The sequence below is a fragment of the Anolis carolinensis genome, chromosome 3 (assembly GCF_035594765.1).
Source record: "Anolis carolinensis isolate JA03-04 chromosome 3, rAnoCar3.1.pri, whole genome shotgun sequence".
NCBI classification, from domain to species: Eukaryota; Metazoa; Chordata; class Lepidosauria; order Squamata; family Dactyloidae; genus Anolis; species Anolis carolinensis.
The window spans coordinates 26,351,543-26,370,796 of NC_085843.1; the positions used below are offsets into that span (position 1 = coordinate 26,351,543).

At 40.0% G+C, this 19,254-nt stretch overlaps 1 protein-coding gene across 1 annotated transcript in view; it reads right to left on the reverse strand.

The window, feature by feature from the left end:
• The window catches only part of exph5 (exophilin 5), a 112,390-nt gene extending 94,781 nt beyond the window's left edge, over positions 1-17,609 (reverse strand). The window contains exon 1 of the mRNA XM_016994068.2: positions 17,339-17,609. The gene's annotated coding sequence lies outside the window, so the exon portion shown is untranslated. The remainder of the gene's footprint in view (positions 1-17,338) is intronic.
• Between the last annotated feature and the right edge of the window lie 1,645 nt (positions 17,610-19,254).

The following is a 19,254-nucleotide window of genomic DNA, read 5'->3' on the forward strand; positions in this document are numbered from 1 at the left end:
CTGGATCTCTGATTGCTTTTAACCCTTCTCAAAAATAGTATTTTATGCCTGGCTTGTTTTCTTAAACTCCCTTCTAAGCTATAACCAGTCTTTAAAGGGATTTAATCTTTTGCTGCTCTATTATTTTCCCACTGTTTGTTTGGGTTTTTTTTTAAATCTGGGGCTCACATATATTTATCTTTATGACTCCGTATGGTGCTGTGTATGTGGTCGTGTGGCTGTTATCGTTATATCTTCTGTTTTTATCTGTTTTGTTGTTGTTTATTCATTCAGTCACTTCCGACTCTTTCTGTCCTCATGGACCAGCTCACTTCAGAGTTCCCTGTTGGCTGTTGCTACCCCCAGCTCCTTCAAGATCAAGCCAGACACTTCAAGGATAACATCCATCTTGCCCTTGGTCGGCCCCTCTTCCTTTTCCCTTCTATTTCCCCAGCATCATGATCTTCTCCAAGCTTTCCTGTCTTCTCATTATGTGGCCAAAGTACTTCATCTTTGTCTCTAATATCCTTCCCTCCAGTGAGCAGCCGGGCATTATTTCCTGGAGGATGGAATGGTTGGATCTTCTTGCGGTCCAAGGCACTCTCAGGATTTTCCTTCAGCACCAAAGTTCAAAAGCTTCTATCTTCCTTTGCTCAACCTTCCTTATGGTCCAGCTTTCGCATCCATAGGTTACTACCGGGAATATCATGGATTTAACTATGTGGACCTTCATTGCCTGTGTGATGTCTCTACTCTTCACTATTTTATCGAGATTGTTCATTGCTCTCCTCCCAAGAAGTAAACGTCTTCTGATTTCCTGGCGGCAGTCTGTGTCTGCAGTAATCTTCGCGCCTAGAAATACAAAGTCTGTCACTGCCTCCACATTTTCTTGTATAATAGTATAAATGATGGGCTCATTCACACAACACAGCCATGGTCCTATGAATCCACAAAGGATGCTACAGCAACATGATACTCCTGTTTACTCGCTGCTGTTGTTGTTAGGTGCCTTCAAGTTGTTTCTGACTTATGGTGATGCTAAGAACCTGTCATAGGATTTTCCTGGCAAGATGTGTTGAGAGGAGCTTTGCCTTTTTCTTCCTCTGGTCCTGAGCATGTGTGGCTGGATCTACAATGCCATATAGTCCAGTTCCTGAATCCATATCATCTGCTTTGAACTGAATTATATGAATCTACACTTCATATAACCAGTTCAAAGCAGATAACTTGGATTCAGAAACCGGGTTATATGGCAGTGTCAATTGGGCCTGTGACTTGCTCAAGATTACCCAGTAGATTTCTAAGGCTGAGCATGAAAATGAAGCCTGATCTCAAGAGTCATAGTTCAATGCTCAAATCACTATGCCACGTTGGTTCTCTATATATGAAAAAGGGTAACCCCCAAATCATCATTATTACATGCTTTTCGTCTTCCTTACTGGATTCTTACAACAAGCCTGAGATATAGTTCTGGCTGAAAATATAGAGAGTGAGAGTATCTGTCCCAATTTATTAGTACGTTTCAAGAGAAACTCTTGAATATCTCAAGTCTACTTGTATCCATTACATCTAAGCCCAATGAAAACAAAACAGCAACCAAGGCTCTTGAAGACTTGTTCTTAAACCCGATGAGGGCTGCGTATGAGCCTCCTTCAGCAGTGACATTTTAGCACTTAAGAAAATAATGATACCACACTGCGTTTTCTCTTCTGTAAGGGGTTCACAGTACTGGAACATCACAGCAGTTAACACAGGCACTAATCTCCTTTGATGGAGAGTTTTGGAAAATGCATCTGGCAAATTTTATCCATACCATCACTGATACACAGAGAGCATGCATGCAAACGTTTCACCCATCTGTCTGTGGCAACATACTTCTATTTACATTGACACTGTGAAGCAGCTGTAAAACTGTCCATTGCTGAGATTTAAGTGGCTTACATGGCATGAGTATGCATCTATTAATGCAGAATTAATGCAGTTTGACATCACTTTTACTGCCATGGCTCAATGCTATGGAATCATGGGAGATGTAGTATGGTGAGGCACCTGCAGTATTTGGCAGAGAAGACTAAAGTCCTTGAAAACTGCAACACCCATTATTCCATAGCATTGAGCCATGGCAGTTAAAATGACATCAAACTACCAATCCCACAGTATAGATGCACTCTTACAAAGGCCACAGTTGGATAGGTAACTGGATGACCAGAGTTTGAGTCTCCACTTGACCATGGAAACCCTGGGAAAGTCACATTCTCTCAGCTTCAGAGTGAAGCAAGAACAAACCCTCTCTAAACAAATCCCATGAAGACAATTCCATGATAGGTACTCTTTAGGGTCAACAAAAGTCAGAAATGACTTGAAGGCAAAGAACGGCAGCGGCAGCTTTCGACAACCAGTGAACACATCCATTCTGATTTGGCAAGGAAAGTCTCACTTAATCCTCTGTCACCCCACTTTTTCAGCTGTCCTTGAAATGTCCCCAGTATCTCTCTCTTCCTACTTCTTTCTTCATTTGTCCTAAACTTACTTCAGTTGCTGCAAACCAAGTTCAAAGTAGGAGAGAGAAAAGGCACGTAGTGAATGCTTGCATCTTTCAAGTTTGCTTCCGGGGCGTTGTATTGTGTTTTGAGGAAGCAAAACTGGCACTTGAATATCAAGTTCCTGACCAGAGTGAAACAGAATCCCGTTGATCATGGATGAGAATCATTAAGCCCCTTGGAAATTGTTGGTCTGCAACGTCCAGCACCCTCCCTAGCATGGCCAATGGTGAGGGATGATGGGCATTGCAGTCCAACAACATCTGGGAGGCCACTTGATCCCCATCCCTGGTGTAGATATTGAAAGCTTCAACCATAGTAAGTGTGTTGAATCCATTACTGAATCCTGAATCAACACTTCTATACATTCAAGTGATTAAATAAGTAAACTCTACTTGGGATTATTAATAGCACTCATAAATATATATAACTGAGGCTCCTTCTACACTGCCATATAAAATCCAGTGTAGACTCACATAATCCGGTTCAAAGCAGATAATGGGGAGGGTCTGCTTTGATAATCTGGATTATATGGCAGTGTAGAAAGGGCTTGTGAAGCACTGTCTTTGCCTTAAGGCAGGGGTCCCCAAACTAAGGCCCGGGGGCCGGATGCGGCCCTCCAAGGTCTATTACCTGGCCCCTGCCCTCAGTTTTATAATATAATATTTTTATATCAGTTTTAATAATATAATATATTGTATATACGTATAATATTGATAATAATGTTATGTTATACAATATAATACTAATAATAATACCATATAATAATATTAATTATATGTTATACATTACATATAATATTACAGTATAGTGGTATAGTTCAATATGATGATATATAATGCTAATATTGTGCTATGCTAATAATATAATATATTGTATGTACATACAGCTGCTCCGAGTCCCCTTCGGGGTGAGAAGAGCGGGATATAAATGTAGTAAATAAATGAATAAATAAATAAATAATTTTAGACTTAGGCTGGCCCAAAGTCTGAAATGACTTGAAGGCACACAACAACAACAACAATCCTAATTAACTTGACAATCTCATTGGCTAGAAGCAGACCCATGCTTCCCATTGAAATCCTGATAGGCTTATGTTGGTTAAAATTGTTTTCATTTTTAAATATTGTATTGTTCTTTCATTGCTGTTGTTGTTGTTGTTTTGCATTACAAAGAAGACATTTGCAGTGTGCATAGGAATTTGTTGTTTTTTGTTTGGTTTTTTAAAAAAATTATTTATTTATTTATTTGCTACATTTATATGCTGCCCTTCTCACCCCGAAGGGGACTCAGAGCAGCTTACAAATTAAATTTACATACAATATTATATTATTAGCATAGTACAATACTGGTAATAAATTACTATATTGTACTGTAACAATATATTGTAATATTATTAGTAATATTACATTCAAAATAAAATATATAATTAATATTATTATATTGTATTATTAGTATTATATCGTATTACAATATAATATTATAAATATTATATGTATATACAATATGTTATAATTATTATATATTATTGTAAATTATATTTTGTATATATATACATATATACACATATGTACATATGCATACATGTATTATCATACAAATGATAATTCGGCCCCTCAACAGTCTGAAGGATTGTGGACCGGCCCTCTGCTTTAAAAGTTTGAGGACCCCTGCCTTAAGGGATAGGTGGTATGGGCTGGGAAGAAAGCAGTCATGGTGAACACATTCAATATGGAATTGAAACTGAAAATCTAAATCAATAATAGCAAGCACATCATAAAATCCCATAAACTAGCAATGTTAAAATACAGGATTTTGCACACTTCACTTGAAATCCTTTTTTAAAAAACCTATTGCTAGTTCATGAGGTTTTATGATGTGCTTGCTATTATTGATTTAGCTTTTCAGTTTTAATTCTAGCTTGAATATGTTCACAGAGTTTCCCCCCCTGCCTTTTGTCTCTAAGTATCAGTTTGCCTTCTGTGAAATTCATTCTAAAAGAACAGTATGGTTTTGGGGAGCTCACCTACCACTTCTGCCTTGGACCAGTTACTTTTCTTTTATCTTTATTCATTTCCCTTTCTGTGAAATGTGTGCGTTGGACTGTACCCAGCATGTGAACAGGCTAGTCTATTATTTGGCACACATTACAGTTGTTTGGTAACTTTCTTATTAATTCCGTACTACTCTTAGGATGGATCTACACTGCCATATAATCCAGATTATCAAAGCAGATAATCCCGATTATTTTCTTTGAACTGGATTTTATGAGCCTACACCGCCATATAATCCATTTCAAAGCAGATAATAAGCATTTCATGGCAGTGTAGATGAGGCCCCAGGCTAGATTTTATACAGCTGTGTGGAAGGGCCCCCAGTCTACACTGCAAGTTAATCTGGGATAAACAGATAATCTGGGGTCAGATCTTGGGATATGGGGCAGTGTAGATCCATCATAAATGTTCCCCTCTTCTTTGTCAGTTCCCCTTCTCTGCCATTTCCCTTCCAAGATCCAAATGCAGAGATGCTATAATGGATATTTTGCTGTAGCCAGAGTGGTTTAGAATTAATCCCAGTGTGTTTCCTTATCATATTCCATGAAGGTCCAAGGGCAAGCTAAACATGATTGAGACTTCTGGACAAATCCCGTTGGCACCGTCTTTTTTTTTCCTCCTTAGGGACCAAGTTTTGCTGATTCCAAGACCTTCCACTCAGCCATATAACTCAGAATGTCAAGGCAGAAAATCCCACAATATCTGCTTTGGGCTGTGTTGTCTGAGTCCACATTGCCATATATTCTACGGTAGTTCAACGCAGATAATGTGGGATTTTATTAATCTGTGTAGAAGGGGCGTGAGTTAAGGTGAAGGTCATAAAAAGGATGTGTGAAGGAGACTGATCTCGTGGGTAATAAGGAAGATAAAATTAAACATATTGTATGCAATATGTTATGTTTGCATATAGCCCTGGGCGGGCCCAATTATTTCTTCACCGAGAATAATTCAATTTGCATGCATAGTTTTCTACAGTGAATATTAATGTCGCAAGGAAAGTAGCTAAAGATACAGGGGAGAGGATTCTACCTGTAACCATACATTTGATATCATTATTTTTAAGATTGGGATAATTAATCACACTATAGCGAAAAACCAGTTATTTGTGGGTTATTTGTGTGTTGAATTTTTCTTAGCTGGAAATAGTCATGGCTGTTTTACAATGAAAGTCCAGCGGCATCTAGTGGTTGAAGAGCTGGGCCTGGGAATCTGAAGAAGCTGCCTATTATCATATTTCTATCCCACTTTTCTTTTTCAATAGAATAACTCAGTGCAATTGACAAAATATCCACAGGATATGCATCCATACAATGAGAAAACATGACAACAAAACATGATTTTGGCCTCCATAAATAGGAGTATGGTGTCTAGATCCAGGGAAGTCATGCTACTCCTCTATTCTGCCTTGGTCAGACCACACCTGGAATCACAGTGTGTCCAATTATGGGCAGCACAATTGAAGGGAGATGTTGACAAGCTAGAAAGTGTCCAGAGGAGGGTGACTAAAATGATTAAGGGTCTGGAGAACAAGCCCTATGAGGAGCAGCTTAAAGAGCTGGGTATGTTTAGCCTGCAGAAGAGAAGGCTGAGAGGAGACATGATAGCCATGTAAAAATATGTGAGGGGAAGTCATAAGGAGGAGGGAGCAGGCTTGTTTTCTGCTGCCTGGAGACTAGGATGCATAACAATGGTTTCAAATTACAGGAAAGGAGATTCCACCTGAACATCAGGAAGAATTTCCTCACCGTGAGAGCTGTTTAGCAGTGGTGAAGGCTTTTAAGCAGAGGCTGGATGGCCATCTGTCAGGGGTGCTTTGAATGCGATTTTCCTGATTCTTGGCAGTGGGTTGGACTGGATGTCTCATGAAGTCTCTTCCAATCTTCTTGTTGATGATTGCAGCTTTTGGGAATCTCTGAGGCCCCTTCCACACAGTTGTATAAAATCCAAATTGAACTGGATTATATGGCAGTGTGAATTCAGATAATCCAGTTCAAAGAAGATATTGTGGATTATCTGCTTTACTATTCTGGGTTATATGGCTGTGTGGAAGGGCCCTGATTCATAAGGTCACCATAAGTCAAACACAACTTGATGGCAAATAGCAACAACAAATAAATTGGTATTTTCTTTTGTCTGTTTTGTAGCTCATACAATTGCAGTTAAACTCTGTCTCTCCTTAAAGCTATAGTTGAAAACATGTTAGGTGATAGTTGGAAACGTGCTGTTCTGTACCTTCAAGTAATGGCAGCCCTAAGGTAAATTAATCACAAAATTTATTCAGAAAAGATTTGCCATTGGCATCCTTTGTTGGATGAGAGAATGTGACTTGCCCAGAGCCTGCCTTTGGGTTTACATGATGAAGCAGGGACTTGAATCCTGGTTTCCAGGAATCCTAATTCAGCACACAACTACTATAACACAGGTGCTCTTGGAAACATATTAGCTATAAAAATTGAAAATCAACAATATTTGGGATTGGCTATTCAGCAAATATGACGAATTGTGCAAAATGTTATAAATCATAATGGACAGCCACTGTCGAACCTACGTAAATATAAAGACAGATGCGTAATTCAATATTTTGTTTACATAATGCCCACCAGAGGTATAGAGATATTGTCAAGGCGGGCAGGATGGAGGGACTGGAGGATACTTTAGACCAGGGGTTCTCAAACTGTGCTCCGTGAAACCCTTGAGACTCCATTGGTGATGGGCTCGGGCTGTGGCGCAGGCTGGAGAGCAGCTGCAATGAATCACTGCATTGAATCACTCTGACCAGGAGGTCATGAGTTCGAGGCCCGCTCGGAGCCTATGTTCGTCTTGTCTTTGTTCTATGTTAAAAGGCATTGAATATTTGCGTATATGTGTAATGTGATCCGCCCTGAGTCCCCTTTGGGGTGAGAAGGGCGGAATATAAATGATTTAAATAAAATAAAATAAATAATAAATAGTGAGAAGCTCCGCAGTGCCATGTTGCTTCCCGCTTCCTCCTCTTTCCTCCTCCTGAGAAATGCAGGGAAATTAAAATCACAAGTCGAACACTTCCCAAGTGTCTAGGACTGTGTGATGTATTTTCGGATGATGCATGCAGTTCCCAGTAGGGTGGCCTTTTGTAGTTGGCAGATCGCAATTTTGTCTATGCCTATTGTTTCCAAATGCCGGCTGAGATCTTTTGGCACGGCACCCAATGTGTCAATCACCACCGGGACCACCTGCACTGGTTTCTGCCAGTCTTTGAAGTTCAATCTTGAGGTCCTGATAGCGGCTGAGTTTTTCCTGTTGTTTTTCGTCAATGCGACTGTCCCCTGGGATGGCAACATCAATGATCCAAATCTATTATTATTATTATTATTATTATTATTATTATTATTATTATTATTATTACAAAGGCTGGATGGCCATCTGTTGGGGCTGCTTTGATTGTGCTTTTCCTGCATGGCAGAAGGGGGTTGGACTGGATGGCGCCAGCATTTTCCATTGAAATACTGCTAAGTTTATGTTGGTTAAAATTGTTCTTCATTTTAAATATTGTATTGTTTCTTTCTTTCTTTGCACTGTGTGATTATTTCACACAAACTCTCCCTCCATCTGCCACTGGTCTGATATATATACATTATACCTATCTGTCTATCCACATCCATCTATCTATACACATAATAAAAGTGAAAATCTGTATATGTATATGTGGCAGGGGAGTCTGCTCACACAGACAGCCTCCAGCCTCCATAAAGAGGCTATATTTCCCAGTGCTGAGGAGCCACAAGTCACTCCTCCCAGGACATTGCAGTTTACACCGAGCACATACCAGTGTTCCTTTCTCTCTCCATTTGCATGACCCCGCCTACTCCCTCTCCCTTAACCCTTCCCTACCCTTTCCTATGGCACACAGCAAGCAGAGAAAATGATCACCAACTGAACGAACTGGAGAGGTTTGAGGAGAATTCACCATGATTTATAGAAGTATGTATAGTTCACCTGCAATCTAAGAGCACTCTGAACCCCACCAACGATGGGCCTAGAACTAACTTGGCACACAAACCCAACATGGCCAACTTTACATACTGGTGGGGTTTGGGGGTGATTGACCTTGACATCCAGGAGTTATAGTTCACCTGTATTCAGAGAACACTGAACCCATCTGATGACAGATCTGGACCAAACTTGGCACAGAAATTCAACATGGCCAACTGGCAATACTGGTGGACTTGGGAGGTGATTGACCTTTATCTCTGGGAGTTATAGTTCACTGTATTCCATGAGCCCTCTGAATCCAGCAAGTGACAGATCAGGACCAAACTTGGAACACAGACCCAACATGGCCAACTGTGAATACTGGATTTCGGGGAGATTGCCCTGGGAATCTGGAAGTTGTAGTTCACCTGTATTCAGAGAACACTGAACCCAGCAGACGATGGATCTGGATCAAATTTGGCATGCAGATGGCCAACTGTGAATACTGGCGGAGTTTGGGGAGGATTGACCCAAAATTTTTGGGAATTGTTGTTCGCCCACATCCTTATGCATTTTCTAATGGGAGCATTCATTAAAAAAAAAACCCAGGAAAGACTGAGTTTTTTCCCTAAGAAATAGCGTAACGTATGATCAAACTGATATTACCTAACATCCAAACACAAACAAGGCCCTTTACAAATAATACAGACACCACCGGGTACTCAAGCCAGTCGAATATAATATAGAAACATTTCTTGGGGCTCCACAAGAAACTTTTGCTTCCAAAAGGGCTCAGTGGCTGAAAAAGTCAGTGAGAGGGACTGACTTAAACCAGTTCTAGTTCATAATATAGAGACACCTCTGCACATCTCTTCCCAGTTATCTTTCTCTTTCATCATCATTTCGACATTACAATTATTTTCCTTCTCTTGAACTTCCTGGTTTGCTTTTGACAACTAGGGAGTTACACCTTCTCAACGGTGATACAAATAATAATTGAGCAATATGCTTGAAATGGAATGTACTGAAGGAACTGGAAATGCAACTCAGGCCCCTTCTCTTCTGTCATATAATTTAGATTATCACAGCAGATAATCCACATTATCTGCTTTGACCTGGATTATATGAGTCAACACTGCCATATAATCCAGTTCAAAGCAGATAATCTGGATTTGATATGGCAGTTTAGAAGGGCCTTTGGTCATCTAACCTCCTTAGGGAAACTGTAATCCAGTTTATTGACTTTATCAGATTACCAGATATTTCACTCTACATGTTACTGAATTCAGTGAGCTTACTTTTGAGTCTTTGCTGATTTTATTTGCCACCAACTTCAGTTTATGGCTACCCTATAAATCAGAGAGTTGCATGAGCCACAACAAAACTGGGCTGTGGCTTTCTTGAAATGTTGCCTTCTTCCTTTCCTACTTCCTCCTTTTGCTTCCTAAAGAGCCATATTGTCCAAAATACAATAGCTTCAATTTAGTTACCTTGGACCCCTTCTACACTGCTATATAAAATACAGATTATCTGCTTCAAACTGGATTATATGGCAGTGTAGACTCATATCATCCAGTTCAAATCAGATAACATGGATTATCCGCCTTGTTATGGCAGTGTAGAAGGGACCTTGGTTTCTACTGACAATTGAAACTTGATTTGCTCTAGGATACATCCTCAGCAGCAGTAAACTTCAAAGGTGTTGATTTTCTTCCTGTCAACTTTCTTCACCATCCACTATTCACATCCATACAAATAAATTAAAAGTACTCTGGCAGGGATGATTCTGACTTCAATATTTAATTATATATCTTTACCCTTAGGAATCTTGTCTAGTTCCTTCAAAGCTACCCTTCCAAGTCTTTGAATTCTCCTGATCTCTTGACTACAGTAAGCCCCATTTTCATGAATGCAGGACCCACACAAAAGTGGGGAAAACACAAATAAAAGTACCCACCTTCTTTTACCCAATATAACAACTTTCTAGGAATCTCTCAGTGGTTCTTAACGTGTGGGTCCCCAGATGTTTTGGCTTTCAACTCCCAGAAATCCTAACAGCCGGTAAACTGGCTGGGATTTCTGGGAGTTGTAGGCCAAAACACCTGGGGACCCATAAATTGAGAAGCACTGCACTAGATCCTCCCGTACAACTCTATGGAGCCATACTAAAGCTCCTAGAGATTCCTAGACAGAACGTATTAATTAAATCTCAGAATAATCAAATCCACAAAAAATAAAACTTGTGAACATAGATAGCTTATTGTATAGTTGATGACCACTGAGTTATAGAATTATAGTGTTACTTATTATTAGTTTCAGTTGAAAGCAGTGGGGCTTAAAATTCTCATGACACATTTATCCATTGATTGCAATAGGAACTAAGTTCAGCTAAGGAAAAGTGCCATTTAAGCTGGAAGTGGGAGGGTGCAGGAATAACATATGGATGCCCTGCACCATCTTTGAAATTGGAAGGTGAGGGTATCATGTATGTAAACTGTGTGTTCTACCACCTTTCATCTAGTTCTGTGTTATGGTTGCTGGTTTGGACTAGTGATTCTTCATTACCCAATTGTTCCTGGTTTCACATACATCACTGACATTTTTTACAAATTGCAGATAATATAGTAGCAGCTGGTAGCTTCCATGATATTGTAGTGGCAAATCCACAGTGAACTTTAAAGGAGCTACCTGAGATCTGGATCCTATATTGGGCACAGGATTCTGTACTTCAGATAGCACTTCAAAACTCAGTCCAAACTCCAGAATGGATTTACCACCCCATTGATGTGAGAGTTCCCAGACACCGCTGGGTGCCCATATGTTTGTTGCAGCAGAAACAATAAAGATTCCATGACATCTTAAAGATTAGCACATCTATTACAGTCATAAGGTTTTGTGACCCATTGCCCACTTCATCATATAGGTTAATCTGTTTTCATGGATAAACTAGCATATCCCACACCTTCCCATAGTGCCCTTGAGCACACACCTCCAAATTGTCTGCTGCTGCAGATTTTCCCATTGTGGGTTGGATGCAAGATTAATGACTATGTCTTGTTCACACTAAATTATCAGAACAACCTGTTTTCCACAAATGCAGTGAAGTACAGAGAGCCAATGTGGTATGATGATATTGTTGTTGAGCCACGATTACACCCCCAAAACAGATCTATAGTTCATTATGGACTCCACAATAAATATCTTTATTATTTTTTTAAAATACGTTCTTGAACTTTTGCTATTTCAAAACATAGGGGATTGAGACTGGATTGACAGCAGCTTCAACCCCCCCCCCCCCAAGACTTTATCATTCCAACCCATTAATTAATTAAATTTAATTAATTAATTTAAAATTACTGGAAGAAACATTAACAACCTTAGGTATGCACATGATACCACTCTGATGGCTGAAAGTGAGGAGGAGCTGAGGAGCCTTATCACCAAGGTGAAAGAAGAAAGTGCAAAAGCTGGGTTGCAGTTAAACATGAAGAAAACCAAGATCATGGCAACTACACCTATTGATAACTGACAAATAGAAGGAGAAAACGTAGAGGCAGTGACAGACTTTATATTTCTAGGCGTGAAGACTGCAGCTGGGAAATCAGAAGACGTTTACTTCTTGGGAGGAGAGCAATGGCCAACCTTGCTAAAATAGTGAAGAGAAGAGACATCACACTGGCAACGAAGGTCCGCTTAGTCAAAGCAATGGTATTCCCCATAGTAACCTATGGTTGTGAGAGCTGGACCATAAGGAAGGCTGAACGAAGGAAGGTAGACGCTTTTGAACTTTGGTGCTGGAGGAAAATCCTGAGAGTGCCTTGGACCACAAGAAGATCCAACCAGTCCATCACCCAGGAAATAATGCCTGGCTGCTCACTGGAGGGAAGGATATTAGAGGCAAAGCTGAAGTATTTTGGCCACATCATGAGGAGACAGGAAAGCTTGGAAAAGATCACAATGCTGGGGGAAATTGAAGGAAAAAGGAAGAGAGTCCGACCAAGGGCGAGATGGATGGACGGTATCCTTGAAGTGACTGGCTTGACCTTGAAGGAACTGAGGGCGGCGACGGCCGACAGGGAGCTCTGGCATGAGGTCATGAAGGGTCGGAAACGACTATGCAATTGAGCAGCAGCACAGCTTTTTTCCTGACTTTTTGCCTAACTTGTACCTTTCTATATACTGTGCCCATCTCCTTTATATATAAAACTAGCTGTGCCCGGCCACGCGTTGCTGTGGCTTTTTTTTAGGTGGTTCCGTGTCTTAGAGGGGGGAAATCCTTTGTTGGGAGGTGTTAGGTGGCCCTGATTGTTTCCTGGATGGAATTCCTTTGTTTTCAGAGTGTTGCTCTTTATTTTGTGTTTTGAGATGAAAGAGTGATGAGTTTGGGTTTGGACCTTCAAAGAGTGGGTGTTTCCCTGTTTGGGGGGGGGAGGGAATCCTTTGTTGAGCGTAAGAAGGTAGAGACGTGGATGAGGGGTTGTGTTGTCAATTTTCTAGGTTGGGGGGCCTTTAGTTTTGTTGTTTTGCCCAGTGGAGCGACGCCATTATCCTTTTATATATATAGACTAGCTGTGCCCGGCCACGCGTTGCTGTAGCGAAGTATGGTGGTATGGGAAATAAAGTATTGAAGAATTGGTGGTAGTTAAGGTAAAGGGTAAAGGTTTCCCCCTGACATTAAGTCCATTATAAATGGGTTATATAGCTGTGTGGAAGGGCCTTGAGTCTACACTGCCATATAATCCAGTTTAAATCAGATAATCTGTATCTTATAGGCAGTGTGGAAGAGGCCTAAGGGAGGCCTAACTCTGCCTGTCCCCTGGGCTGAGTGGGTTGCTAGGAGAGCAAGTGGGCGGAGCTTAGCTTTCTAACTGGCAGCAATTGGATAAAAACAATTATTCCTCTCTTCCTAATTAGGACTTTATTTTTCTTATCTTTTTGTTGTATGAACGTAGAGGCATGGATGAGGGATTATGCTGCCAAGTTTAGTGTTTCTGGGATGTGTAGTTTTGTTGTTTTGTCCTAGGCCGAAATTTCATTACCCTTTTATATATATAGATAGATGTATAAACTTCCTTATAAAATGTAGCAAGATGTAAGCTAGAGACATTCTCCCCTTTCTAACCCCGCTGAGACATTTCCTAAGCAGGAAGGTTGGACAAATCCCTCTGGCTGTTTCCCAGCCAGAACAATCACCATAATCCATTGTTTCTGTATGCAAAGATAGACAATTTCCCATGTCAGGTCAGATAAGCAAAAAACATTTGTCTAGTTAAATAATGCACTTGAGGCTGAGAGATTGCTGACTGTGGAAACAGGGGCTCAGACTATGTACATTTGTCCAACTTCTTTATTGATAGCCGATAAATTTTGATTACCGAGATTTTCTCAGGACGTTACAAATAAACATGCTTGTTTGTGAATGTGTTTGTATGTGAGTAAGTGAGCTCTATGCTGAAAAATACAGAAGAAAGGAATGGCCTATTTTCAAAATGGAGAACTGCAATTCATGATATTATGGTACTTTTACATTTGAAGCAGAGGACAGCTGGATGTTTGACCCCCTCTTAGATGGACAAAGGAGGGATCCACTAAGATGAGGTGTCTGAGGAGTCTCACTTCTCAAATCCTAGAAGGAATGTTATTTTTCCATCAGAGAAAGGAATTTCCATGATCAAGGAATAGTCTTGCTTATGTTACTAGACAGAACAGCTGTCTAGATATGGACATCCACAAGAACTGGACAATGCTGAGTGATAAGAGATCAATTAAGTATCATGGGATCACTTAAGGTGCCAAGGACTGAGTGATGAAAGACCACTTAGTACCAAAGTGCCAAGGAACCACCTGTTACCAAGTGATAAGAAGACTGAAAAACGAGGACATGACGAGAGACAAGGTAGTGTCATCATAAGGTCCTTGTCAAACAATAATCTAATTAATGGATATTGAAAGCAGACAAAGAAATGCCTATGTAAGACTTTAGAAGAAAAGGGTATAAAAACCCCGACTTTCAAAAGGGTCTTTGTACTTCAGAACCAGCACTGCATCCGGGTACCGAACGTCCTGCAAGGCTTTGATCACTCCTTGAGAGGATTCCTTTTGTAAGTTTGGTGCATGAATGTGTATGTGTGAATGCGTCTTGATACCAAGAACCTATGTAATCTTGAGTATATGTAATCAGTGTAGTCAATGATATATCAATAAATGGACCGGGCTGTGGCGTAGGCTGGAAAGCAAGCCAGCTGCAACATATAAACAAATCACTCTGACCAAGAGGTCATGAGTTCGAGGCCAGCCCGGTGCCTGCGTCTTGTCTCTGTCTTTGTTCTGTGCCATGGCATTGAATGTTTGCCTTTATGTGTGCAATGTGATCCGCCCTGAGTCCCCTTCGGGGTGAGAAGGGCGGAATATAAATGCTGTGTGAAACCCAGAATCTGGTATCCTTATGTATCATTTGGACCTATAGTCTTGGTAATAGAATCAGTAGTCTCTTCTTTCTCTGGATCAAGAGATAAGAAGAACCTGTTTTGTTACAAGAAGCCTTAAACCTTTGTTAATATGGAATTGGACTGTTGAGCTAATCCAAGGGTCATGAACATTTATTTACCTTTGCCTCCAATTAGCTGATTGGTTCCTGGCTGGCAAATCCCTGGCTGACATTTTCCCCACAGAGGGAATCCCTGCCTCAGCCAATCAGGGCATGGATCCAGACTGGCCCCTCTCTCAGCCAGTCAGGGAGGGAAGCTGGAGTTTTGAATAGCTGTCAGATTGTATAATACACCTTGCTTTCTCTATATGTCTTATGCTTGTACATTTTGAAGTATCCAGTTGTACTTGCATCCCTTTTCAGATGAACTGAATAAACTCCTGTGGTTGTCTTCAACATGGTGAATTGGTTTTTCTGTCCCGGACTATCTGGTTTAGCATATGCTTATCAGACACGGATCCTTTTATCCACAGTCCAAGTTATTCACTACACATTTGAGTATTGGACTGACTCTGGGACCAGGGTTTGAATGGAAACCTCCGGCATGGCCTTGGACAAGTAATATTAATAATACATTTTGCTACCTGCCCTTACTCATTGCTTGTTGGGAGCTGTTAGTTGGCCCTGATTGTTTCATGGCTGGAATCAGGGATAGCTAACACCTCCCAATGAAGGATTCAGCCAGGCTTTGAAGTTGAAAGGCCATTAAATGCTAATCAAGGTGACAAACTGCAACATTTACTATTGCCTCAAACAGACAAAGTTTTTTTCTCACCTTAGACACCCCACTTTACTAGTTTCCAACAGACCTCACAGTCTCTGAGAATGCCTGCCATAGATGTGGGTAAAACATCAGGAGAGAATGCTTCTGGAACATGATCATACAGCCAAGAAAACCCACAGCAACCCAGTGATTTCAGCCATAACAGCATTCGACAACACATTATTATTATTATTATTATTATTATTATTATTATTATTATTATTACTACTACTACTACTACTACTATTATTATTATGCTTTTTCTTTCTTAAAACAGATTTAGAGCATCAACCCCCTATGATCAAATTATGCCAGGAAAAATCTGTGGTAGGTTTGTTTTAGAATTGCCATAAACTAGAAATGACACACAATAATTAAGAGGGAAAATGGAACAAATTGATCAGAAGTAGTCATGTAATATTTGATCCTACGCAATTTGATCCAAGGCAATACCTATCTTGTTTATTGTTAGTTAACTTAAAAATTAATAATACCCCAATTGTTCACAAAATCTCAGTTTTACAAGGCAATTAAAATGCAAATAAATAGATATTTAGATTAGGTACCATAGCTTTCAAGTTCACTTGTTTGGTCTACAACTGTCCGAATCTTCCAGCAGCGGTTGGGATTCTGGCAGCTGCAGTCCCCAAAAGTAACTTCTAAAATCCCTGGCCAAAAGCAAAATATACTAATTATGCACTATTTACTCCAGTTCTGCCAAAAAGAACTTTGAGAAGACGGATTTCTTCTCTCCAGAGAATGCCATGCTTCTGTTTCTGACAAAGTGAAATTGCAAGATCTCAAATTGCCATCGGATTTCTTAGCCTGAAGAACATGTTGACCACATAGGTCCATGCTGTATTGTCAAAGATAAACAGTATTCCGAACCATAAATGGAAATCAACTAATGCAAGGTGACAGTTGTGCATTAATGAGACACTGGTGTCATAAATAATAGGCTTGATACAGCTGCCACAATCTGGAGAAAGGCCATAGCTCTATGACAGAATCAAAGCTTGGGGGGAAAAACTTTCTTTTGGATTGTAATTCCCACTTCCCAGGCAACATAGATATTGGCCATACTGGCTAATAGTCTGATAGTATTGCAGTCCAAAAAAAAAAAAGACTTTTTTGTACAGGATGTGTAATTTCTACCCAGGAACACCTTGTTTCAAACGCTTAATTATTGCTGGCCTTTAAAAAATTGAAGGAAAAGAGCCAAGAGAGAGCTTTGTTTGAAGCCCTGGAGAGCTGATGTAGTCAGAGTAGTTAGTGTTAGTCTAGATGGTTTAATGGTCTGACTCAACTGAAAACTGACTCATGTGCATCAGTTGAAACTTCAGATGAATAGTTGAAGTCTAGCCCTAAGGAGAAGGATTAGTTATGCTTTCAGAAGTGACTGGCCAGACAAATACAATTAACTGTAATTGCCATCTCCTTTTAAGACAGTTCTCATAACAGCCCTATCTTAGATGGTGTCCCTTCATCTAGGAAAGCAAACCTTCTATCGTTCTAGCAACTACCAAGTCTTACATGAGACAACAGGAAAGGAACTGTAACAAACCTTTCTCAACTCCTTTTCGTGAGCTGCTGCAACAAGGCTTGGGTCCTAGAATCAGACAGGCAATTGCAAGCTGTTATCTTCTCTGTTTCTTTCCCCATCAGGAAGACATTCTTGATAAGTGTAATATGTCTATCATCGAAGCCTTGAAGAACTCTTCTTGTCAGTTCAGCTTGTCTTGGGTTGATTTAAGAGTTCTAGCTTTTGAGTCAAAGATACTCACAAGCAGGAAGCTTAGTTTCCAAAGGGATAGTAGTCCTAATAGCCGGTTGTACCAAAACCAACAGAGACTTGTGGCACCTTAATTAAGAGAGAGAAAAAGGAGGTGGAGCAACACCCAAATTCAATTAAAAGTAGGTCATCCTAAGGATGGCAATTAGCAGGTGAAGCAATACCTTTGGCTTTTCGTATTTGGAAAAAAGGAGATTAAGAAATCAGATTTGTGGTTTGATACATTACATAGGAGGCCCTTTAAGAAAACAGATTTTAAGGCGTAGGCGATCCTTTCAGGTTCCTCCACTTCTTCAACATTTAGTGTATATTTCAGTATAAAACAGTATACAGTAGAGTCTCACTTATCCAAGCCTTGCTTATTCAAGCCTCTGGATTATCCAAGCCATTTTTGTAGCCAATGTTTTCAATATAGCGTGATATTTTGGCGCTAAATTCGTAAATACAGTAATTACAACATAACATTACTGCGCATTGAACTACTTTTTCTGTCAAATTTGTTGTATAACATGATGTTTTGGTGCTTAATTTGTAAAATCATAACCTAATTTGATGTTTAATAGGCTTTTCCTTAATCCCTCCTTATTATCTAAGATATTCGCTTATCCAAGCTTCTGCCGGCCCGTTTAACTTGGATAAGTGAGACTCTACTGTAATTAATTTCACATTGCATTTTTGTACTTTTACTGAGTTTTTGAACACTTAGATGGAATACATTTTGCATAATATTCAAGCTTGTCCTAGCATGCAGACACAGGATAGGTCAGAGGAGGGATGAAAATAGCATGCCCACTAGTGCTCTCGAAATGCTACTTTTAGGAATCCAAGTCAACACAGACGATAGTGAGGAATACTTGGACCTGCAGTTTAGCAACATCTGGGAGACCACATCATTTCCACACCTGGATTAGAACATGATCATCAGAAAAGAAATACATGAATCATCCATTGTTCTTGAATGACTCATCCAGATATGTTGAATAGACCATGCATAGTAAAGTTTTGCCCCATTGAGAATGTCAATCATTATGCGGTCACACTGGTTATTAATCCTATTAGTTAAAAGCCTGGCTTGGAAATACTCTTCCTCCTGCCTTCTTCTTCTGACTTCTACAGCTGAGCAAGATCGGGGCTGGTTACTACTTGGAAAGGAACTGACAAGGAATACAGTAGACCAGGGGTCCTCAAACATTTTAAGTGGAGGGTCAGTTCATGGTCCCGCAGACTGTTGGGGGGCCGGACTATGATGAAATAGTCCAAAATTAGGATTGTTGTTGTTGTGTGCCTTCAAGTCGTCAATCCTAACTCTAAAGTTTAGGACAGGGACCAGGCATGATCTTGGAGGGCTGCATCCAGACCACGGACCTTAGTTTCGGGACCCCTGCAGTAGACTCTCAGGCCCTTTTTACATTACTATAATCCGGATTATATGGCAGTATAGAAGGGCCCTCAGTTAACTGGAACTTAAGCAATCAGAACTCTCAAGCAACCCTCAAAAAATTAAAGAAATGATACTTTAAATAAAAAAATATTATAAAATACAGTTTTTATAATATAACAAAAAGTGTTATGGTAAGTTTGTCTTTGTGTTAATCTGTTTTGGTTACTGTATTGCAATATTAATATACAGTCAGTACAGAATTTATGGTATGGTGTAGCATAGTATTAATCAAACCTATTTTTAATAG